The sequence below is a fragment of the Myodes glareolus genome, chromosome 6 (assembly GCF_982192425.1).
Source record: "Myodes glareolus chromosome 6, mMyoGla1.1, whole genome shotgun sequence".
NCBI lineage: Eukaryota > Metazoa > Chordata > Mammalia > Rodentia > Cricetidae > Myodes > Myodes glareolus.
Window position 1 is genome coordinate 109,438,659 of NC_142031.1, and position 25,694 is coordinate 109,464,352.

At 46.2% G+C, this 25,694-nt stretch overlaps 1 long non-coding RNA gene across 1 annotated transcript in view; it reads right to left on the reverse strand.

Moving 5' to 3' along the window:
- LOC148121942 (uncharacterized) overlaps positions 1 to 11,654 on the reverse strand; it is a 30,367-nt gene extending 18,713 nt beyond the window's left edge. The window contains exon 1 of the long non-coding RNA XR_015738008.1: positions 11,396 to 11,654. This is a non-coding gene — a long non-coding RNA (uncharacterized LOC148121942). The remainder of the gene's footprint in view (positions 1 to 11,395) is intronic.
- Positions 11,655 to 25,694: the final 14,040 nt, after the last annotated feature.

The following is a 25,694-nucleotide window of genomic DNA, read 5'->3' on the forward strand; positions in this document are numbered from 1 at the left end:
AGAAAGCCGACTGCCTCCGCCTCTGCTTTACGCTGGGTCTGCCGCCTGCTGTCTCTGCGTAGGTCCAATAATCACCGGAGTCTGTCTTCCTGACTCGTCTCATCCCCTCGCAGGGCTGAAGGCACGAAGATAAGTCACTGTCCTAAACTGCAGTCATTCTGCGTCTAGAAACAAATTGTCACAGGACGGACCATCCCAAGATGGAAGCAATTTCCTATGCGGGGGAACCGTCGCCCTGGAGGACATCATCTTGTCAGGAGCAGATTGGACCCCTCAGGTGATGACAGCAATTAACGGATTAATAATTTATCAGACCTCTTGCAGAACCATAGCGGAGACAATGATGGGCAGGACCATACCATACTAGGACTGGTTAATTATGCATACTTTTCTTTCTTGGCACAGGGTCTCTGCATGCAGCCCTGGCTAACCTGGACTTCACTGTGCAGACCAGGGCAGGCTGGCCTGGAACTCAGGAGAGATCCACCTACCTCTGCCTTAGTACTGGGATTAAATGTGTGCACCTCCCGCCTAGCTACACTTAATACTTGACACCAGCCCCAGCTTAGTCTCTATTGAACAAACTAAAGCTCCTATCAATGCCTTTTAAGATGAACTCAGGGTCTCTAGACCTCTTCCCAATGACATTGATTAAAGTCCTTCCTCTGTTTTTTACCGGTGTGTCTTTGATTGACATATTGGGACAGGAGGCTTAACCTTACCTGCTGCAGATGCTTGTGCCCTGAAACACTGGTTACACTTTGGCATGATTTCTTTTGCTCTGTTCTGATTTGGTTGTTTGTTTTGATTTGGCATTTTCTAGGGCACGGCTTGTGAAGCCCAGACTGACCTCCAGCTCCCTAGGTAGCTGGGCATGACCTTGAACTCCTGATCCTCCTACATCTGCCTCCCAAATGCTGCAGTGACCTAATTGTGTCACCATACCTGGCTCTGGATTCTTTCTTTTCGAACTGAAATGCTTCCTAGTTTTCTCCTTACTATCAGGAATATGTACTGATCCCCCCCCCCATAAATTCTTACATTCATAGACTCACCAAAATCCTATGCAATTTCCCCATGTGCCATAATACCTGTGATTTTTACATGTGAAGGACCATGAGAAAGAGAGAGAAATGGGTACCTAGGTGGACATTGCCGACGAAGAAAGGCTGGGATACACAGGGCAGTCAGGGCTGGGAAGAATATTCTTTTATAATACTTGTCCATAACATGTACTGTTTCTCCTCATTGCAAATATCTACTTCTGACTTTATGTGTGTGTTCATGTGTGTACATGCATGCACGGGGTAGGCGGGGGTGGTGTCTTTTCCAGTCACTGTCCACGATACTTTTTGAGACATGATCTCTCACTGTCTGGAGCTCACCAGTTTGGCTAGAGTCACTGTCCAGCAAGCCCAGGGGGCTTTCCTGTCTGACCCTTCCCCTCACTGGGACCACTGGTGTGAGCCACCATGCACAGCTTTTCACATGCCTGCTAGGGATCAGAATTCAGGTCCTCATGCCTTGGGGGCCAATCATTTTACTGATTGTGTCTCTTGATTCTTTCCTAGCTTTTGCTTCTTCACTAAAAAGATAACACTTTATTCTACAACCTATATTTTTAGTCATCATGCTTAAAATTATACCCCAAGCCAAAAAGACTGTCAAGTGTAGAAGTATAAACCTGTAATCCCAGCATTTGGGAGGTGGAGGCAGTAAAATCAAAGACAGGACCTCCTGGGGATGGGGCACTGTCTGTATGCCCTGGTTGCAGCGGGGTAGGGAGGCAGGCTGGGGAATCTTCTGGGGACATCCAAATGAACAAGCGTATCCACGTGAACGCCTTTGGGTTTTGCCCTTGCTGCTGTTGTTGTTTTGTTGTGTTGTGTTGTTGTGGGTACTTGGGACTGAATCTAAGGCCTTGCACAGCATGCTAGCACTGAGACACAACCTCTTTTTTATTTTTTGTTTTGAATTAGGGTTCTCACTAAATTGCCCAGACAGGCCTTGAACTTGTGATCTCTTGTCTTGGCCTCCTAAAAAGTTGGGATTACAAACCTGTATAACCTTGCCAATTTTAAATGTTTTTCAGCTTGGTCATACCATACAATTATATCTGGAAAGAGGAAGCCTTGACGCCAGGGGTGGGGAGATGAAGGGATAGTGAGTGTGGTGGTTTGAATAAGAATGCCCCACACACACAACACACAACACACACACACACACACACACATACCACAGGCTCATCGATTTGAAGGCTTGGTCACCAGGGAGTGGGACTGTTTTAAAGTAAAGGACTAGGAGGTATGGCCTTGTTGGAAGAAGCATGTCACTGGGAGTGGGTTTTGAGGTTTTTCCAAAGCCCAAGCCAGGCCCAGTGGCTCCCCCTGCTGCCTGCAGATCCAGATAATGACCTCAGCTACCTCTCCAGCACCATGTCGACCTGAGTGCCACCATGCTTCCTGCCATAATGATAAGGGGCCAAACCTCTGAAACTGTAAGCAAGTCCCAATTAAAAGCTTTCTTTTGCAAAAGTTGATGTGGTCATGGTGTCTCTTCACAGCAAGAGAACATTGTGTGGACAGGACCCGGCAAAGCCAGCCAGTCTTTGGAAAGGGCCAAATATAAGTGGTGGCTTTGCATAATGCCTTCTACCTGGAGCCTCTGGCCCAGAGAGCACGCTGGTGTCCCCAGACCCAGACAGCAACCGAGAGGGAGGCTTCTGGATACTGCTCTAACAGTTCAGAGCTCCGAGGACAGTGCTGTGGGGCTTCCTGCTTTCACACAGTGGGTGTGCAGCTCACTGCTGACTGCTGACTAAGCAGCTGCACAGTGGGAAGAATGGATTCTATCCTGGCAGGTCAGTCTCTCTATCTATATTTACATAGGAAAGAGAGCCCCCGGAAGGCAGGCTAGCAAGAGACAGCAAAAGTCAGCGGATCAGAGATGGAAACTCATTTTGTTTTCTTTTTTTTGTGCTTGTAATTTTAGCATTTGGGAGACTAAACCAAGAGGAGTTCAAAGCTAGCCTGGGCTACATGGCAAGTTCTGAGGTCAGCCTAGATTATGTAAAACACTGTCTCAAAAAAAACAACAGGGGGCGAGGTGGGTAAAGGCATTCATCCCACAAATCTGACCGTCAAAGCTTGATCCCCCCCCCCCCGAACCCACATAAAAAGCAGATAGAGCAGAGACCCAACCTCAATCAACTGGAATGACAGATGTTGGGAGCTGTGAACCCCCAGATCCTGAATTTCTTGTAAACAACTTGTTTTCCTCTGCTCTGAGCAAGCAACTGTTGACTCTAGTTTTAGCAAAAGAATACAAAACAATGTAAGGTAAACCTGGCCCAGGTGTGAGCTGGGTTCCATCACAAAGGCTTCTACAGCCACTGTATTTTAAGTGCATCCTCCTTTTTTAACTTTTTATTTTTAAATCATTTTACACTTACAGAAAAATATAAACAGTACCCATATTCTTCACTCGGCTTCCCCTAGTACTAGATAAGCCTACATAATCTTATCATCCAAACCAGGGATGACATTTGGAAAGACATCCTGGCTGTGCTTGCCTCAAGTTTATTTGTTAAAAGCAGCACAGCGTCCTGACCATTTGCAATAGTGTGCAGGGTGTCACACCAGCCCATCTGTGTTCACATTGGCGGACAGAAGCCTTTTCTACGGAGCCTTTACAGGATATGGACACCTTTGGGAACCTGAGCTGGAGCTGAGGCCTCTGTCTTGATTTGAACCTTGGGCTTTGGTTGTCAGAGCCTAGGACCCTTGGTCATGTAGCTTCTAATCTGCTTCCCAAGCTCGGGGTAAACAAAGCGGTGGGTTTTGATTCTACTGCATAGACTGGCTTTGTGGGAGCCTAGTCTGTTTGGAAGCTCACTTTCCTGGATGGAGGGGGGAGGGCCTTGCACTTCCCACAGGGCAGGGAACCCTGACTGCTCTTTGGACTGGAGAGGGAGGGGGAGAGGGAGGGGAGAGTGGAAATGGAAAAAAAATAATTAAAATTTTAGTAAAAAAAATTAAAAATTAAAAAAAAACAATGAAAGCAACACGGGTGAATCTGTGGCTGGGGCCCTTTGGCACCTTGGGCTTCAACACCTTGGACTTCACCATGATGACCTCTCTGCACATGCACTCGTGGCCTTTGCACTATTTGCTTGCATCTTCTTCAGGCGTTTCTTGTTGTGTTTCTTGGCAAAGCGCGTGAACTTGGGGTCGATTCCGTTAAGAGATTCGTATCTTTGTGAGCAGTGTTTTCTGATGCCATTTCTGTGCCATTTTCAGGACTGGTTGTGTGTGGTGTGGTTCTTGGACTTGGCCATGTCTGAATGGCCCCAAGTGCCTGGGACTGGAAGAGTCCCAATGGCCCAAGAGCCAGCGGCTCCCAAAGTGCCTGGGACTGGAAGAGAATCTCCTAGCTGTGCTTTAGGCTTGGTGCCCTACCACTTCTCCTCTGCGTCTGCCTGAGTTCTAGGACCTGACCCAGAAGCCCACACCGCTTTATTTTTGTTCTTTGCTTCCCATCCCGACAGTTCCTCGGGCTCCCTGGATGTTTATGACTCTGGCATTTTAAAAGACCGCTGATCACTTCTCTTTTTTTTTGTTTGTTTGTTTGGTTTGTTGTTGTTGTTGTTTTTCGAGACAGGGTTTCTGTGTAGCTTTGGAACCTGTCCTGGAACTTGCTCTGTAGACCAGGCTGGCCTCAAACTCACAGAGATCCGCCTGCCTCTGCCTCCCAAGTGCTAGAATTAAAGGCGTGCGCCACCACCACCCAGCTCTGATCACTTCTTTTATAGAATGACTTTATCTGATGTGTTTTCATAATTCGTGTGCATGTGTGTCTGTGTGTATGTGTGTGTGTGTGTTAGTTTAAGAAACCATATGGATGATGATGATGTGTCCCTCTGGGGTGCTGGGACACACTGTCTCCTTGTGGTGACATCAGCTTTGACTACTTGGTTAAGGACTGTCTGGAGGCCCTCACCATTATCCAGTTAGTGGTTTTCATGTGAACTTGGTAACCACCGTGGGAAAGAGACCACGGACAGTGTGTTTCTCCTCAAGCCTTCCTCGACTGATTCTGAAGCTCTAGCAGCCAGCATTGGCTGGAACAATTAAACCCATTGTGCACCGCAACTTGCACACCTACCGCTAGAGGGAGCCACTAATGAGCGGCCCCTTGGAGTCCATCCCCAAACAAACCACTAAGAGACTGGAAGTGAGTATGCAAAGAGCTAAGAAAGGTCCTTCCTCGGCCTGGTGACTCTCAGCCACCTTTCTACACCACTTTACTGAGTCAAGCAAACAGCCATGGCGAGAACAGCAGGGAACACACCAGCTTCCGTGTGACCAAAGCCAGGAAAGCCAAGGTGTAGAAGAGAAACCCGCAGGACCCTGGTTAGCACAACCAGGGACTCAGCTTACTCAGCCTGCTGCCTTGCGGGCTGCTAGTTGTTACAGTAACAGAGCCTCCTCCGAGCTCCCCCGCAGGCAGAGCCCAGACAACATCCTCATTTTCAATAACTCTTCCCCTTTATCTCACTCCGCCTGATGCCTAATAAGCTGATTGCTATTTACTTTGGACCAACAGCTAATCTGTTAATGATTGATTTTAAATTTTTACAGTCATTTGTCTCTGGCAGGACCTGAGACTACAGAAGGCAGCCCTTTCCTACCTGATGAATTGGCTTTTTCTTTAGGGGAGAGACCAGCAAGAAAAAAAGAAAGAAAGACTTAAGTCAAAAGTCCTTACGGTTCCATTCTGCTGACAAGCACTTGACATCCAGTGAGAAATTTCAGTGCCGTAGTTAAAATGGTAACTCTTCCCGTGAAAGGCAGCTGCCTCGGAATTGTCAGCAAACAACGTAAGTGGGCATTTCCCTAATGGTGCCACAGGGTAAAGACCATCTTCAATATGAAGTAAATTGTAATTGTACTATAAATTTAAAGAGTCTGAAACTCTTAATTAACAAAATTGATACTCATTGCCTAGCTAAAATAGGCTAGCTAAAACCAAAGCCATTACAGTCCCTTAAAACAATCTAAACTGCACACCACACGATGTATACAGATTTCTGTGGAAAATATGCAGAGAGTGGGTTTGGCTTGTCATTTAAAAATGAAATGACTGTTGACTAGACAATGGTTGTCCTAATTGGCATCACCCAACAGCACTCTGCGATCCAATCACTGCTTCTCAAAATGGGCCCGTGGACAGCTACCGTGTTCTGAAAAGCCGAGGGAATGCTGTGTGTGTTCATGAACACCTCTCCTTCCCAGTGCCAATCCTCTGAGATGCCATCTCTAATTCTGTAAATAAAAATGACCCCCAAGGCTAGCATCTCCATCAAATATTTATTAAAATGCACCCCAAGACCTCTAATCGCAAAATGAAATTAAGTTCACCCGAGTGTCCCTGAGAGATGACTGTGATTTACAGTGTGAACCGGCACAGAGATGAGATGAAGAGGGGGGACACAGGGAAAAGTGGGGTTCGGGTGTCTGGAAGTGATGGCACATCTTCCTGGAGAGCCAGTATCGTACATTAACAGACAGGACACTTCACAGAGCCTCTAAAAGGAAAGGCTAAACGGTTTGAAGGCTAAAAGCTTTATCTTATTAATATTTTAGATCTCACAAGACATTGAGGCTCCATCTGCCCTCACCAATACCTGAGAAAGGATGGAGGCCGTGGTGGGGGTGGGGTGGAGAGGACCATTGCCTCCCCCTGCTCCATTGACCTTCTAGAGAGGCAAGTAGCCTGTGACAGCAAGTGCCTATCTCAGCAGACACGCTGGGAATGGGAGAAAGTGTTAAATATAACCAGGTGGACAGTGATGAATTGACAGACTGAAAAATCGAACGCTTCAGTAATCGGCCTAAGGATCTGATATCAACAACATTTTTCAGTTTTGTCCAAATTCATTGAAAGGCGTACTTTAGCAAGTTCACTTCCCATTGGTGAGACCTTTCATCTTTACACCGCTTTCCTGATTGGATTCGGTGTCACTGTTGCTTTGGGCGGCGGTGTGCACCAGCCGCTGACAGTTGGCTTGTGAGCAGAGGCAAAGGAGATGAACACAAGTGTAAATGGGTTTTTACCCCACCATCAATTAAAAAGCGATTAAATATCTATCAACATGGTTATTTGAAAAGAATTATGAAAGCCCTGCTATATAAAAATGCATCAGGTACTGAGCCCAACGGCACTGGGAACCCGAGATGCTGAAATATGGGCCTCTGTTTTGCAGGAAGGAGCGTCTATAACTATAATTCTAATTACAGAACTCTAATTAATGTCAACAAGGCTCCCGATAACTTCATTAAATCTTCGGAATATTTGTATTATCTTAAGACAATCTCTATCCATTAGAATGAAGAAATCCTTTAGAATAACTTTTTCTAAATGCTGCCGCTGCGTTTCTCTTCTTTGGGGACACAAGTCATAAAATTCAGTCTGAGGTTTCATTCATCTCCAGAGCGGCATTCCAAACATTCTCAAACTCAGACACACTTCTATTTTTTCCCCCTGGAGTAGATGGAACATGGCTGTCAACTACAATCACTCTCTCCCTTAGGTTTAAATAAAAACTGGCTCCAGCTTCCATCCCACATCCCGTGGGAAGGCCAGCATCTTCCCCCTGGACGTCTGAGAAGAGCTGAGAGTTAACGTTCTCAGGGTCCCAGGTCTCACTCTTCAACGGCTCCTTGTGGCTAGATTCTTGATCTCACTTGCCTCACATCTCCTGTGGTTGAGTTGGGATCTAGACCTTGTACACAACCCTTTCCGCTTTATTTCTGTCCCCCCAAACACTCAAAGCGTCCGTGGGAAGCCAAACTCCCCTTTCCAGAAGTTCCTGTCATTTACCATCTTTGCTTTTTCTCCCATTTCATCTCCCACCCCTTCGTTCCCCTCCATCCTTCCATTTCTGCATTCCTGCTAACTTCTCCCTCCGAGCAGTCTGCTGTCTCCTCGTCCAGCCCCAGCCTGTCTGGCAATCTCCTCGGGGGCCTTATCTTCATGGCCACATGCCTCCATTAAGGTGGCAGACAGTCTCCTCCCCGAAAGGAATTCCTGGCCAGCTCTTGAAATAACAGCCTTTTTCTCCAGGCGGCCCATATATTATGAGAACATCTGACTCACTCCTTCAAATGTTCAGGAAAGGGGAACACAAAGGACAGTTAATTTCACGATAAGCACCATATGAAAGCTTGGAAGGTAGGCATCAGATAGGAACATTAAGATCAATATTTGGTGGTGGGGGGACTATGACTTGGGGGTAGGGCCTCTAATTTCAAATTCACCCTGTGAAGGCTCATAAAAGGACTAGTTTTGTAAAATAACCAGAGAGCTATGTCAAACTGATAACGAGAGCTTCCTAGGTCTCTAAGCTCCTGGCTTTTCCAGAAAGTGCTATGTGTGAGATTCTTAAATAGTAGTGTGTGAGAGAGAGAGACTGACTGATTTCCCATTGCAGACTAAGCCAGAACCTAAGAGGAGACCCTGTCCTGATGCTTAGAAAGATACAAAGAATTCCAGAAACAGGCAAGAGGTCAATTGCTTTCCCTACCCTCTCAAAATGTAGGAGACAAAGTGTCTCTTGGCTCCCACAGACAGCTCAGACCGCCGGTGACTATAAAGATAATAATTCAGGGTGTAATTTATATGCCCATGGTAGGTCACCAGCCTTAGTAGAGAGGGCACAGCCCCAGACCCATGGGTGCAGGGAGTGTCTCTATTCATTGCCAAAGTTAGACATAACCTAACCTCTAGCAGGACAATTACTGAAGAAGAAAGCTAAGGTATCTAAATGGGTCACTAAGCAATGTATTTTGTTCTCCTGTCTGTTGTGGCAAATAACTAATGGTCCCTAAGCAAATGATAGTAGTTAAGTCAATGAAGTTCAAGCCTAAATAACAAAGCTCATGTTAACTCAATGCTGGAAGCATGCATTCAGTTTTCTATGCTTAACTCCGTGGGAAACAAAGGTAAAAATGGCTACCAGAGTACTCCAACCAAATCATTACACACTTCTTGAGAGGGCTGAGCGGTGTGTTGATCCCAGATGTCAGATTATTAGAATACGGCGACTCATCAAGCATCTACCCCTGCTGTACCACGGCTGCTTGGGGACATGCAGGGCAAACTTGCCCACGCACTAGGGGAAGTGCCGTGTTTCAAGGGATGTGGAGAGAGTTTCCTCTACACTTGCTATAACTGGTCAAAAATTTGCTCTTTGAATTAGACTACATGTGATCAATCAATGCAGGCTGAATCCATGTGTTCTGAACATGATATAAGTAGCCAACAGTTTAATAACACTGTGAGCTGAGTGCTGTTGTAAAAACTTTCTATTTTTTTTCATTTGTATGGCCTTTGTAACTCTAGAAGGCAGTGTCTGCCAACATCCCCATCTTACGGATGAAGAACTGAGGGATGGAGACAGAGTGAAACTCGCTTGAGCCTTCACCAACAACACATAGCCACGCCAGGCACGACACCAGGAGTGTGACCAACCAGGCTTTACACTTGGATGTCACACTGCCACATGGGGGCAGCCTCAACCACTTCACAGTAGCAACACGGGTAACCAGGGAAGGCATGCCGCCTGTGGTGTTATTGCCAACTTCAGTGCCCTGGGGTCTGGCGACTTCAGAAAGCATCACAGACTCAAACCAGCTGCAGGGAGAGTAGTGGCTGAGCTAAAGGATTTGTGTCAAGTATTTCAGGATATACCACTTTGGATAATTCTGCCTACGGATGGTACCTTCATCCACATGTCATTAATGTGTCAGCTACAGGCTCTGGCGCCTTGTTTAAATAATAAGGTAAATATTAATTGTATAGGATTATTTCACGTGCCAGGGTATTAATATGTTCTGTACACTCCTACTTGGAGAGCCACTCCTTTTGCATATAATTTCTCCCTTTGATGCTGGTCAACACTAGCCTGACCAAGTGCACTAGTGTGTGGTTGAATTAAAGGAGGATGCATTCATGAGATTATTGTGCAACTGGCTCTGACTTAATCTAGGAAGGACTGTAACTCTGCAGACAATAGAACTTACCTATCATCACCAGGCTGCCATCCCCCTTGACACAGTCAGTCGGCAGCACTGTACATTAGTTCGGGTAGCTGGGTAGGATACATTCTCCCAAATTGCCTCCAAATGAAATTCTCTCATTATCACCGGCCCTTAATATACACTGGACAAATTAATGTACATGGCCATAGTTTCAACTCTAGGCAACAGAAAACCCCAACTCCCCCTGCTGCCCAATGAGAGCACCTCTGCTTGCAGAGAACTAGAAGTTTATCGTTTGTTGCCGGGAGCCGTCTGATCGCATATGACAGACATGTCCTCCTTGGTGCACTCGTTCTATTCACGTCTGCTTCATCGCTGACTTCCCCTGCAATACTCCTGTGTGTGCAGCAATTGTTACTGCCCTTGCATCGTCCTTTTGGGCAAAAGCCTGAGTATCTACTCTTCCCACACATGACTCAGAGTCAATCCTGATGGGTCCAGGCTGATGACCGATTTAGACATGGGCAAGTGAGCAGAAGTCAGCTAGAGGATCTCCCGAGTGGGCGTTGCCACTCTGGAAAGGACACGGGACAAAGAGCGGGAGAGGACCTCTCTGTGTCGACCGCTCTTACTTTGTCTAGATGTGGTGCCTGGAACGGCTGCAGCCATTTACAGTGATGAGGGCGCCTAATCAGGGCAGAGCAATGAGAAGGCACTGGGCTAGGGATGACGTCACTGCGCTATCAACATAACTAATCACACGGCTGTGTTTCCAACTTCTACTTGTATGAGATAGTATGGGTCAGGGATTTCTGACGCTCAGATCTGCAAGTGTGGAAGGAACTGGCAGGTCACGTGACTGTGGCCTTCACTCTTATTTGCCCAAATGTGTTCATTAATGATCCACAGCGCCTTACGTTGTTCGAGAGCTTGGAGACAGAACAACGAATAAAATAGGCAAGTCCCCACCAGTATGGAGACTTTGTTCTAGTAAATTCACCCTGTGCATGTGTGTGTTAGCCTGGCGCATTTGGTGCACCACCATGGGAGAAAGAAAACACCCAAAACTGGCAGGATGAGAATGAAGCCGCATTTGCCGTGTGTGAGAACACTTCTCAAAGGCTTTCTCATCCTGTCACCACAGCCACATGGTAAGGTTCCTTTAAGGTCCCCATTTTACCCATGCCGAGACCCAGAGTCAGGTCAGAACCCAGGTCTGACTTCATCTCTTTTGGTCCTCTGAGCCCACCAAGTCGGCAGCATAGGAAATAGGTCCGAAGCAGAATCAGAGCAAAGCAAAACACACAGATCTCAGCGCGCCAGATATGGATACGACACAGACACCCATCTCTTACCTCATCTCAGGCCACTGTGTGCACATGATGACTGTAAACAGGACAAGACAGTAAAATTCAGGACAATCCAAAACGGACGGCTTCTGGCGAGGGGGAGATAAACACTCTGAACTTTTGGTGAGCTGGAGGCCGGGAAGGAAGGAGCAGGGCTCAGTACTCCAAAGGGTGTGTGATTTCCTGGCCTGTTAGGCCTGGTCCAAGTTGCACTGAAAAGGATGGGGCCCCGACTTCCATAAAAGACAAACACAAATAGCTTCTAGACCACAGACAGGCTGATCTAAAGGGAAAAAAAAAAAATGATGTCACTTCGCAGGAAAGCTGTGTGTTTTTGTAGCTATAACAAGGAAAGCTTCTAGTATCTTTCACATGGTCTTAATACATGCCAGGGACGCACTGTGCTCCTTACCTGCAGCCATGTTGTGGAGCTAATTCTATTGTTATTATCATGTTTGCATATGTGGAGCCACAAAACAGAGTTTTAAAAAGTCTGGCAAAGGTCTCAGAATAAGCAAGGCAGAGGTAAAGTTTCAACTTAAACCCCTTTACTCTGCTAACCCCTCTGAGGGTTAATGGTGTTCCAAGGCCCTTGTACTTGCATTCTCTACTCTGATGAGGTGTGTGTTTCTCAGTCTGTCTACAGTGAGGAATAGTTTGCCCGTTTATCTGTTTAGTCCATTTCCCGTGGACTAGTGCAGGGTCCTAATAGGTTCGTCACAGAGTACTCAAAGCCCAACCTTCTCTAGATCCTCCAAAGCCTCCTCTGACTCTTCCTAGACAGTACAACAATGAGTGGGAAGGGTTCCAAGCTCCTCTTAGTTGCTGATTCTGCCCCATGCGGACAGCACACTGTGCAGAGTCACTGGTATAGATCCCAGTGCACAGCACTGACTTGGGACGTTTAAACCGTAGCCCCTGAGCCTGGAGAGGCCATGAGTGCACTCATTGGTCAATGATGAATGTTTGTAAACACAAATTTCTTCTCCAAGAAAAAAGTCCAGATGTCCACAACCAAGTCCAAATAAGGCCTGAGAGTCTGGCTCAGTCACAAAGTGTGGACTTAGTACATGTGAGCCCTTGGGTTCAACTCCTAACACTGGAGAGAAAGAGGAAGATGGAGCAGGAGGATGGGATGGCAGGAAGGAAAGGAGGAGGCAGGAAGAGCACTAGAGGATGTGCTGCTCAATTCACACGTCCACAACAAACTGCTGTAGACCGGGCGGCTGTCTACGCTGGTATCCCAGACCAAGTTCCTACAGGATGGCTTCAGATAAGAGCTCACTTCCTGGTTTGCAGACCTAAGCCTTCTTCCAGTGTTCTCAGACAGCTGTCAGGGAGCTCTGCCTAGCTTTCTGCATAAGGACTGTGTTTGGTGAGAGCCCCAGCCTCACAGCTCCCTGTGCTACCCTGCTTTCCATTCCCATGGTAATGACCATGACCACCAAATCAGCCCGGGGAAGAAAGGGTTTATTTGATGATACATCTCATCACTGTCTGTGCAGGAACTCAAGGCAGGAGCAGAGGCAGGAACTGAAGCAGAGGCCGCTGAGAGATGCTGCTTGCTGGCTTGTTCTCCATGACTGACTCAACTTGCTTTCTGTTTCAGCCCAGGACCACGTGCCCTGGATGTGGCACCATCTACTGTTGGAGAAGGCTACTTGTTCCCGGCTGCCCAGACCATAAAATAATCACACAGAAACTATATTGTTTGCAATACTGTTTGGTCAATAGCTTAAGTGTATTTCTGGCTCACTTTTAACCCATTTCTATTAATCTGTGTATCGCCATGTGGCTGTGGCTCACTGAATAAAGTTCCATCCGGCATCCGCATCTGTCTCTGGCGGGACTACATGGCTTCTTCCTGACTCTGCCTACTCTCTTCTCTGTCTGCTTGGAACTCCCACCTTGCTCTATCCTGCTAAGCCACTGACCGAAACAGAGTTATTTATTAACCAATAAAAGCAAGACATAGACAGAAGGCTTCCCACACCAACCCACGATGACTGACGACCTCCCACACTAATCATTAATCAAGAAAATGCCCCCACAGGCTTGTCTATAGCTCAGTCTGATGGAGGCATTCTCTCAAAGGAGATTTCCTCTTCCTAAATGATCTTAGCTTTTGTGGAGCTGATGGAAAATTAACCAGCACACTTTTTATACCCTTAATCCCATCCATAAATGCTCTGCCTCCATGTATAGTGACATGGTTGGGAGGAGGCTACAGTTTTACCTGATGAATTTGAGGGAATATAATTCAGTCCAGAGAAGCAGTAATATCAAATATTTTGACATAATATTTTATTAATCCTTTGAGAATTTCATACATGCATACAAATGTATTTTGGTCCTATCCCCCAACCCCACCAAGATCCAACCTTGACTCGATCCCAACTTCATGTCCTCCCCTTGCTTTTTCTTGTTCCTTTTTTTATAACTCAAGTCCAGTGTGTACTGTCTGTATACTCACAAGTGTGGGGACATCCACTGGGACTTGACTGACCTGCCAGGGGCCACATCCTTGGACAAAACTGATTTTCCTTTTCCCGGAAGCCATCAACTGTCAAGAACTGTTCTCCATTCCACAGGAGGTTGTAGACCGCCTTGACCTTGGTCAGGCAGCACCAATCACACCCAGAAGTCACTGATTCACTCCCAGACCTCTGGCTCTGACAATCTTTTTGCACCCTCTCCTGTGGTGACCCCTGAGTCTTGGCTTGCCGGGGTGTGATAGCGATGTCCCGTTTGTGGCTGAGTGGTCTGTGGATATTTCTTCTCTGCAGTTGACCAGTTGAAAGCTTCTGAGTTAACCATGATGCACTGCACTAAGGAACTTCTCTGATGAGGTCTGAGTACCATATTAATCCCCGGGTAGAAAGACATGACTTTAGAAGGTAGTGTGCATCAAAGAATTTTTAATGGAAAAATACCTGACACATTGAAGGAAACAAGCATTCAATATTAAATAACAAATATGCTCTCACCTCCAATGCATCAAAGCCTAGTGTTAAGACTACAAACCATACTATCCTAAATTACAGATTGGCAGATTACTGGCAGTTTATATTCATCTTTTCAAAAAATAAACCAATTATCTCATTTCCTTACTGCAGGAAAGTTGTTATAAATTAATTCTCACTAAAGTACAAATGATGGATATGTCTTCTTATATACTAAGAAATATTTAACTTAATAAGAAACAAAATTAGCCATCAGGAACTCATGGTCAAGGCTTCAGTTGCTGGCTATGCAATGGCACTTGGAAATAAATCAGCCAGCACATGAGACTTTTGATGCTACCCCCAGCCCTGGTCCCAGCTTTTCTCTTTCCCAGTGAAAAAGGAATGAGTCCTTGCCTATACGAGGAAACTAAGTATACAAATGGCTGACATGCTTCCCAACTCAGGAGGTTTACTTAGGGAAGCTTTTAATTACTTAAGACTTAAACTCACCTGCTTCCCCAAAGAATTCGAAGACACTTAAGAAGACAGCTCTGTTCAAGACAGAAGAGAAATACTTTACAAGAGCCAGAAGATAGATCTAAAGATATGAGAATGTAGCAGAGCAATGGATTCCGTTTGCATTTCCCTCCTAGGATGCAGTATTAGTTTTCACGTGATAGCAATTTGTTGAGTGATTGCATGCTTTAAATCCCTTCCCACAGTAGGTTTTCAAAATGAACAATTTTAATCCAAATGCATTAACTCAGAGACTTGGCTTTCTCTCTCTAAGGAAACTAGAAGAAGTCAATACTCAAATTACCAAGTATTGTGTAAATTCCAAAGCAATAACTTACTCTGATCATCGTTTCATTTTTCGGCCAAGCCTTCTGAAGTATCCCAGGCGGGAAAGGCACGGTGCGTTATCGCCTTCTAATGTATTTAGAGATCAGCCGGCTTCCCTTCCCCTCACCTCGCCATCAGATGATCCGCAGAGGTCAAACTTGGTGTCAAGCAAATTAAAGTGTTATTTTATTATCTGAAGTAATTGTTTCTGTATTAAAAGGCCATTATTCTGAATGGATTATGTTGGTGATTATGCCATTAAGGATGTGGGGCCATCAGCAGAGCTGAATGCCCATGTTTGCGAAAGTCTTTGCGAAGCTCTCCTGTATGTGGCAAATCATTCTTAACTGGGTACTCCAAATGGTCTATGGGCCGCGGATGCATTTTTCTAAGCCATTACCATTTTGAAGCCCCACCCCCAAGCCCCCAGTGTATCATTAATTAACCAGATAAGAAAGAGCCAGGCCTCCCATGGTGATATGGCTGCCACTAACTTTTCAGCAGTGGAGCAGAGAGCCAGCTACTGGATGGGCTTAGATGAGGACTCAGTGCGGATTTCTGGGAATCTCGGCATTGGGAGGATTCAGAGACAAGCGTGTTAGCCATAAGCAGTTCCTATGTCTGATGACCCACTAAGCATCGGGCAATCCAGAACTTACGAGTTCCCCCAAGGTCCATGCGGGTGTCTCTCATGCTGCCTTTGGAAAATCTCAAAGCCACTGCACTCCAGTTCCAAGTTTACACGGTATGCAAGGAGCAACTTATTGTACACATACCTAAGAACTCGCAGCTAACCAACAAAACTCAAAAAAAAATCCCAGAAATAAACTTCAGGAAACAAAAGAAAATCTAATGAGCTGGGTGTTGCGGCACACACCCGTAGTCCCAGAGCTTACTTAGCAGGTGGAGGCAGGAGGATCAGGGATGCAGGTCATTCTCAACTACACATCAAGTTTATGTACAGCCTAAGCTACATGAGACCTTGTCTCAGTCCCATGTCCCAAAAGAAATAGATAAAATCCATTTCACACCGTACACACACACACATACACACACACACACACACACAGTGTGAGGTATTCAAACAAAACATCTTTGATTCTCATATAAGTTTCAGAACTATGAAAACTCTCCCCAAGTTAATCTATAGATTAATTAGATATAAATGGCATAAATTATAAAGCTCTAAGGAAAACCCCAACAGGATCTTTTTGGAAACTTTGAAAAATAATCCTTACATTCCTGTAAGGGAACAAACACTCAAGAATAGCCCAGAGGATTCTGAAAGTGGGAAAGGAGATGTTAAACTGTGTGGCGCTGCCCCAGAAACTGAGTCAATGGCCATCTTGGGCCCAGAAGCACGTGTGGACTTGAAGCACGTGGTCAAGGAGAATTGTCTATCAGTGGACTAAGATAAACAGTTCAAGGGTGGCCTTGGAAAACCTAGCTGGCCCTTTGGAAGAAAGACACAGAGCTCATCCGAGAGTCCTTCCTTGTGTCATGTAAACTCCAGAGGGATCAACAACTTCAGTGTGAAAATTGGAACGGTAAAAGAAATAGAGGAAAAACAGGCGGAGACCTTCATTACCCAGGAGAAATGACAGTCTATTCGATTATGAGTCAAAGGGCAAAACAGAAAGAGGGAAAACTCGATAAATTTTGTTTCATAAATAATGTAAAACCCTGTGAGTTTAGTGAAAAGGGCAAATGATAACCATAAATAATGTAAAACCCTGTGAGTTTAGTGAAAAGGGCAAAAGATTAACAATGAATGTGGCGCTGGAAGAGTTAACGTCACAGATCTTGCAGAGCGTGAATAAAGCATCCCTGCTGAATTTCCCAGCACCATTTGCCTTGTTCTTGGCTTTGGTTTTGAGACAGCTTCCCAACACAGGCTGGCCTGCAGACGTGTAGGTGAGGATGGCCCTCGAACTTGTGAGCCTTCTGCCTCTACCTTCCAAGTGCCGAGGAATTACGGGCGCCTACTATCGCACTGAGCCTTATTTGACTTTGCTGTTGCCAATAGTGAGAAAAGCTAGCAAGCTAGTGAAGGTGCTTGTCACCAAGCCTGATCGAAGCTCATTCCTCCAGCCCCACGGGGGGAAGAATAGAACCAACTCTACAGATTGTCTTTTAACTTGCCATGTGCTGGTGAGCACATACACACATGCACACACACACATGCACATACTCACATACACAAATGCATACTAAATACACGAATGTAATTTTTTTTTGGTTTTTTCAAGACAGGGTTTCTCTGTAGCTTTGTAATCTATCCTGGAACTAGTTCTTGTAGACTACACTGTCCTTGAACTCACAGAGATCCGCCTGCCTCTGAGTGCTTGGATTAAAGGCGTGCACCACCACCACCTAGCTTAAATGTAACTTTTAAAAATGAACATAGAACACTTTCATATTTTAAAATACTTTTGTTTTATTTGTTGTAGAGCTGGGAGTGTTTGTTTTGAGGCAGGGCCTCATTATGGAACTCTGGCTGGGCTGGATCTCACAGCAATCTACCTGCTTCTGTCTCCTGAATCCTGAGATTAAAGGCATGTGTTACCACGCCTAGTAAGACCTCTTTCTTACTTTTTCTGCCAGGAAAACAGTCTCCATGACACTGAACCCTGCAGCTCCATGGTTGGACGTTGGTGAGTGGTCCTCCTCGGGTAAGTATCTTTACAGGGACTCTTTTGTTGAGTTTGACTTACAAAGCTAGCACGAGCCTTCTAAGGTGGGAAAATTATTTTTTCTTAGAATTTTCCTGATTTTTTTTTTACTAAGCTTGGAATGACCTTTGCAGTCTTTCTCAGTTTCTACCTTAATATTAAAAGTTTCTGGGTTTTCAGTGTTAAGACGCTAGTGCAGTTCATTAGGTGGATATGACTTAAAGCTACCTTGTCAGATTTCAAGTCAGTTGGGGCATGTCTAGATTTAAGTGGAGTTTGTTTTGAGAAGTCTTGCAATTTTTTTTAATTTAGAGACCTTAGGAATATACATATTTTTTTCCTAATTGTGTACTGTCTTTTTTCATTTTTAGTAGCAAGGAGTTAGGTCTTTATCATCTACATGTAAAAAAAATAAAAAGAATCTGTAGCCTTATGTTGCTTAAATACTAGATCCTACCATCCTCCTTCATGCATTTATTGATCGGTTACTTAGCAGAAAGCGTGTGGAAGGTGGGGGCGGGAAGATCAGAAGATTAAGGTTGGCTTGGCATGAGCCCCATGAGATCCTGTCTGGGGGTGGAGGGTCTCCTTATTGAGCACCTGGGTACGTTCCAGTTGCTTTGCATGACATAGGCACAAGACATCCATGCGTAAGTGTGAGCGGGTGCGATTGCTATAGAGCAAACGCGGAAGTCAGAGCACAACCTCTAATGTCCTCGAGCTTCCGATGACTCTCCTGCCTCAACTCCCGCAGGAGCGCACTGTGATTACAGATGTGTGTGTGTTCAGCTTGAGTCCTGGAAATCCACCTTCAAGCTGTCAGGCTTGGGCAGAAGCTACCTGACCCCTGAACCATCACTCCAGCCCACTGAAACATTGTTTTAGAACATAATTCTAAAACGTACTACTTCTTTCTCTCCAAAAGGGTGACAAAAATCCACAAAATCGCTACAGTGATAGCTAACAAACTTGGTTGTTGTTTTTGTAGTAGTAGTAGTTGCTGTTGTTGCTGCTGCTGTTGTTGTTGTTACTAGATATCTAGTAGCCTTGGTAAGTGGCCATGAAAATTAGGGTACTGTTTTTCTAGTTAGGGGTGAGCAGCCAGCATTATTTTCCTATGGTACTCACAGCCCCAGTAGTTACTTTTAGATTTTTCTGGTTTTCACTGGAATAGAAGCTCTTGTTTCCTGGCTCTACTGGTCTGTATGCCATGCTCTGCCAACTGCTCTACTTTATATTGGTTGAGGGACGCACCGTTCTACAGTGCCAAAATGCCGGGCAGTTATCTCTATCCTTTCATGAACAAAGATTTGTCCCAGAGGTCCTGGCAATGAGTTGACCCAGTATCCAAGACTTGTAAGTCCATACTGACACCCAGATAAACTGCATATACTCTCCCTCAATGTTCAGCTTTCATCAGTTTTGCTTCTCTTGCTGTGACAAAGCACCGTGCCCAGGGCAAATTACGAAAGAAAACATTGAATCGGGTTTACGGTTTCTTGGGTCATCATGATGGTGGGGCAAAGTCATGGTTCTCCCAGCGGAGAACTCAAACCCTGATCTGTTAGCAGGAGGCAGAGAGCGCACACTGGACCGGTGTCAGTTTTTTGAAACCATTAGGTCTGCGCCCCAGTGACATGCCTTCTCCAACAAGGCCACACCTCCTAATCCTTTCCAAAAAGTTCCACCGACGTGGACCAAGTATTCAAACACCTGAGTCTACGGGCGCCGTTCTTATTTAAACCACCACAACCTCTAGGGCACCATGGCGGGAGGTAGCAAACAGCAGGCCTGGGAGCCAGACATAGCAAGCCGAGAGCTCACATTTTGAACCACAAGTGTGGAGCAGAGAGGGCAACTGGAAATGGCTAGAGTCTCAAAACTCTCAAGGCCCACCTCTTGCGACATATTTCCTTTAATAAGGCCACGCCTCCTAAACCTCCCCAAACTGCACCACCAACTGGGGACCAAATGTCCAAATGCATGAGCCTATGGGGGACAACATTCAATCCACCACAAGCCTCAAGAGGTTTCCCATGTATCTAAGTTTATCCAGGCAGAAACAAAATAAATGTAAGTAGAGCATTCATAAGACCAACTATGTGTAAAATTGACATCTCTTATGTATAGCTTGACTAATAGGAAGGAGTTTGGTGGGATTCTGGAATAAGTGAAGAAGGTTCTACTGTTGGCCCCACGTGTCTCTTCAGAGACTTGAACTTTACAAAAGAAAACAGGAAGCCAGGGGGACTCGGGTGAGAACCTGCAGAGCCTAGCCTATGCCGCATACTTTAATATTGGGGATTTCCAAAATGACTTCTGGTGAGATGGCCTTGGGATCCACTCTGAAGACCTGTGGGGGTGGGGAGGTGAGTACTCACTGAACCAAATCTGGTATTTCATCCGTGTCGAACGAAGTCTGGCCAACGAGAATACCTTTTCATTTCCCCAGAAGTCAGGGGCAACAGAATGCTGCTGAAGAGAGCGTCTGCTGTTCATAACTTTCAATACCTAATTTTCTGGAAGATGAATCAGTGTGGTCTCATTCTAGTTCTCCCACCGTGGTAAGCTGTTGCCAAGATTCAACTGATCTCCCTGTGATTTGTGGCGCAATCTTTATTTTTTCATCTTGACTCGCAGGACTTCCTGCTCCACGGAGAGACTTCTGCAGTTAACTGTATTTATCGACGGGCCCAGGGCTGGTGGGAGAATTCACGGTCACACACATCGGAAGTGTGCTGTGGGATAAAACACAGCTCCGGTCAGGAGTGTGGAAACAGACACACGGCTGTTAGCTGGAATGCAAGATGGTTAGCTTGGCAGCAGGTGTCAACACTGAACTGCACGTTTCTTTGCTTCAGAATTTCCACGGCTAGAAATTTTTCCTGTGAACATATTTGTCCGCATATATAAGGGTTCTCCTTGTGAGGGTAGAAATGGCGGGCCTTTAAAAACTGCCTCGTCGTCCTGCCGAACTCTCTTTGCAATCAAAGGATGAGGAGAAATGCTCAAAACATTATTAATTATAAGTACAAGACTTCAAAGAGTAATGTTTCTTGTCAACTCATTTGTGTAACCAAAGAACAGGGACATACAATTGTCTGTGCACAAAATTAATGGAAGAAATATACAAAATGTTAATGGTGGCTGTGACGTTTGAAAGTGTAGAAGAAAGAGAGGAGGGGAGATTTTATCGTGGTTTTATACAATTAAATTATTACTACTGAATATATTGCCTTCATGATTTCTTGCATCTTCCATCTTCTTACTCACCTTTTTCTATCTTGAGAGAGCCACTAGATTTTTCTCAGCATTAAAATTATTTATTTTATACTAATTTTCTCTCTAGCTAAATCTGTTTCCCCAAGCGTGTTCCCCCCTAACCATTTTCCCCCTTTAAATATGACTTTTCATAGTTCTTTAACCTGTGATTAACCAGGCAAAATCCCAGCACATGAACCCCACTGTAAGTACTAAGTTTCAAATTTTAGGGGGGAAAGTCGCAACATTGCCAGACATTGATGATGCCACAGTGTCTGAATGTAGGAGGTCAAAGACCCAGACGTCCTGAACTGGGAGCCGCGGGAGGCCTTAACTGGGGCGTTTCTGGTTGTGCCTTAGGACCATAAGCACTCCAATCTCAAGATCTGGCCATTATCCCCGGATCATTGCCGCAAAAGACCCAAACAACTCCAGTCTATCGTGTCAATGTGTATTCTGGGGGTCTTTACTGCACGGATCATTGGTGAGCCATACCATCAGAGCCCAGTAGGAGCCAGGGCCGCATGTGGAATCAGCACACACTCGGGGACTCCCCCAGGCCGGATCATTTGCCGCGCATCGTGCCAATGCATATTCCGGGAGCCCTTACTCTGCGGCCTGTGCGTGAGGGGGAGCGATCCACAGCAAAAGTACTCAGGAAATAGTCACAGTACGTACACAGTACTCACTTTCCTAAGCGACACGTCAGTGAGTTTACTGTGGGACAAATAACTCCTCAAAGGCCCGAAACACTCTTGGAAGTCAGCTTCATACACAACCGAATGGCTGTGGTATGGCTGTGGGCAACCCCATAGAAACAAAGGAAAGAGCAGACACCTTTTAAGCCACAGGCTCTGCTCTGCGACGTCAGGAGGTTCCACCGAGGACAACTTGCTTTTGATGACTTCCCTTTGTCCTGCCCAGGTTCAAAGCGTCTGCAGAGGAAAGGGAGCTGGTACAACCAGAGCTAGAACGTTCCTGGGGTCTTCCACCTCCAGACCAACCCTGTCCAACAGAAATAGAATATGAGTCACAGACTAAACTGCAAATCTTGTTCACAGCCACGCATCTGTAAAACACAGAAAGCAATATTCGACCATAACACTGTGTTTTATTTCACACACTATATCCAGAATACGATCCTTTCAACATCCAATCAGGACTTTACAACGACTACTGAGAGAGTTCACGATCTTTTCTTCACACTTTGCGGAAGGATCTGGCCTAAGCACACTGCAGGTCCCAGGTGTCCAGGACACGCTGATGAGCAGCCCAGTTGCCACGGCCTAGGGAAATGAATAACAAGCATGTAAGCGGTCATGTCTACCCTCACGTGTCTGGACAAGTGTGCCTGTCTTTCGCCCGGCTTCCCTCACCAAGGTTGCTAGTCTTTTCTTAGCAGCCTGGGTGTTCAGGTCCGATATGGTTGCAATCAAAAACATGCTCGTAAATATGTATTCAGAAAAAGAGGACAATCTTTTAGGCCCTATATCGCTAACGCCAGGATTAGCTCATCTTTCTTGCAACTGAAGCTGAACGCCATCAGGGATGGCTGCGGAGGGAGGGAAGAGGGCAGAATGGCCTTCTGCGTGCAGGTGGCTAGATGTGCATCCCGGGGTCGCAGGGTCACTAGACCTGGGGGCGTCGCTGATCTGGGACTGGGAATCTCGTCAGAGACACAAAGGGAAGGGAGGACCGGGACAACGGAGACAAAGCGCTGGGAAGAGAGATGCGGGAGCGGGGCGGCGCAGCCCCGGGGACTCGAGGGACGGTCGGGGCGGGGGCGGGGGTGGCAGGCGACACGGCAGGCGATTTGAATATCAGGCTCTGCCACACTCGGGGCGCCGCTGACAACTTCATTACCTCCGCATATAAAAATGACTGCCGGGGAATGCAAATGGTTCGCGCGTCTCGGCCGCCTGCCCCCGCTCCGCCGCCGGCTGCGGGCCCGGAGCCGCCACTGCGCCCGGGTAATGAGCGGCCCAAGGCGCCTCCTTCCCGGCCGGCGGGTAGAGCCGAGACGGCGGCCAAGACATTGCCCAGGCGCGGCAGTGTCTCCCGTGTCTGGCTCTCATCCGGGTACCATTCCTAACCCTGAACCCTGATGGTGCGGGTCCTGCTCACGCTCAGGGTCACCACCCCAGGGGACTCATGGCCTCAGCCTTAAGGAGGGATCTCATCTGCCCAGCAGTGATGGAGGAACTACAGCTCCGGCTCCCCAGCCTTTCAGGTCCTGCTGCCACCCGGAGGACACCGAGGCACCTGCAGGACCCCGCGTCCCTAATCCCAGCCTTGAGTTCCTCCAGATGGAAACTAAGGCAAGCCTTGTGCATAGGAAAAAGTGGTATTTACCGGAGACTCCTTAGGGTTCCCTCCTTAGTAAGAAGTCACACCTTGTGACAACCCCCATAGAGGGCAGAATTAGTACATTCTTGTGACCGTAGCACTGGCATAACCGATATTAAGTGCAAGGCACTGCCACCTACTTTACAGGCTCTCCTGGAAACTGCAGTTTAGCCAATCCTGGAAAGGAGCTCCGGGTAATGCAGCTAGGAAGGGGGCACACTCCCCAGCACTCTGCAAAATTTCCTTCCTGAGGCCTTCTTTCACTACATGAACTGGGACCTGCCACTTCACTCTGTTCAGGCCTCCCTCTCCCACTTCACTCTGTTCAGGCCTCCCTCTCCCACTATGACCAGAGATCATGGCAAGTGTTCTGTCTTCCACGATCAACCCCTTGCCATGTCCAGGGATTAGTTTGGAAAAGAATGTGTGATCAGTCCTAAACAACACCATTTGAAGAGACATCGATCGGATAGAAGACCCTGGGGAACAGAGCCATCCTGTCCTACGAAAGTATCTCATGAAAGAGATTCCCATTCCTCAGCTGGGTGGCGTGTGGCTTTTCCCTGGTAACCACGGAAGAGCTAAAGCAACAAAGTTGCCCTTTGTGTAAGAGAGTTCGGTCCTTGGAAACTTACCAAGTTTTATGTTTTTTGTTGTGGGTTTTTTTTTTTTTTGGTTAGTTGGTTTGTTTTTTTGTTTGTTTGTTTGGGGTTTTTTTAGGGTTTTTTTGGTTTTTTGAGACAGGATTTCACTGTACAAGTTTTATGTTTTAATAAACCACATAAGAATAAGTGCTACAGAGCAAGGCCTTGTCTAGGAAGGAAGGAAGGAAGGGAGGGAGGGAGGGAGGGAGGGAGGGAGGGAGGGAGGGAGGGAAAAGAAAGAAAGGAAAAGAGAAAAGATTTTTATAGTTTATTTTAAATCGTGTGCATTTTTTTTCATTAAAAAAGCAAAGCTGTGCAAAAAAAAAGGTATTGGGTTTTATTAATTTTAGAGTCAAGTGGTGATGGCCTCAATGATTGCTTCCCTCTGCCAAGAAAAGAAACCCAAATTCCTGAGCAAGACTTTCAAGACCCTCCAGGGTCTTTGCCTAATCTAACCTTACTTATCTACCACTATCACATTTCTGTGCCCCCATCCCATGACGTACATTGCACCATGTTGGATGTCCATATTCTCTAGTGTGCCCTTGAACTCCATCTCCAACCATTTAGATACCGCAGATTCTTCCAGGTCCACCTTAAATCCACTCCATTAAACAAGCAGGTGAAAACCACCTCTATAACAGGAGTCATCAGATGCAAGGTTCATAAAGTTCCACTCCCTTGCATCTTGTCCCAAAGACCCCACCACCACGTTACTTGCATATACTCTTCTGTGCTACAGTGGCATCTCTGAGAACCAGAGACCTTAAAATACAGTGGGGAAACTGAGACCCAAGAGTTTAAAGAACTTTCTGGAAATTATGCTAGCTAATGACAGTGTGAGCAAGCTTCCTTCTTTTCTTGTTCATCTGTACGGCACATGATGCTTATGACGTTGAACTTGAAGGGCAGAACTCACTCCAACCAGGTGATACCATTAGACCTTAACTCGAGGTAGTATTGCCCATTCCGACACAACTTCAGGGAAGGATCTGGAAACCAAGGGCATCCTCTAGCCCCCAGCCCATCACACCCAGGAATCCTACCCACTACCCGCTTGGGTCTCACACACAGACAGGTCCCTGATAATTCCTCTAGCTCCTGAAGCCTACTCATTTCTGCATCTCTTCAAACCTAGCACTCAGGGACACACTTGGGCGAGTTCTGGCTCCCAGTCTGATCTGCCCATGAAGAATGGGGAAGCAGAATGGCAGTGAGCATCGCTAGTCTGATCTCACCTTCACCACGAACCTGAAGCCTGGTGTTACCGTGAGAGTCTGATAGCTCAGTGGTTCAGTCTGTGAGAACAGGGAGTTTTATGTGTGGTGCTGGGTGGGACCTAGGACCTTGCACATCCAGCTGAGTGCTCTACCACTGAGCTCTATCTCCTCTCCACATAGTGTATCTTTAATCTTTAGATTTTGGTTAATTCCTTGCGATCAATGGATTGAGAAGCCCGGGAGCCCATATCTTTTCGGCATGGAATTCTTCTGTTAGCAGCAGTCGTTCAAACCCACAAGCCCTTTTGATCAAGTCATACATCTTTAAATAGAAGGAACTGGGACGTATTTTGGTTCACTCTGATTTTCCAACC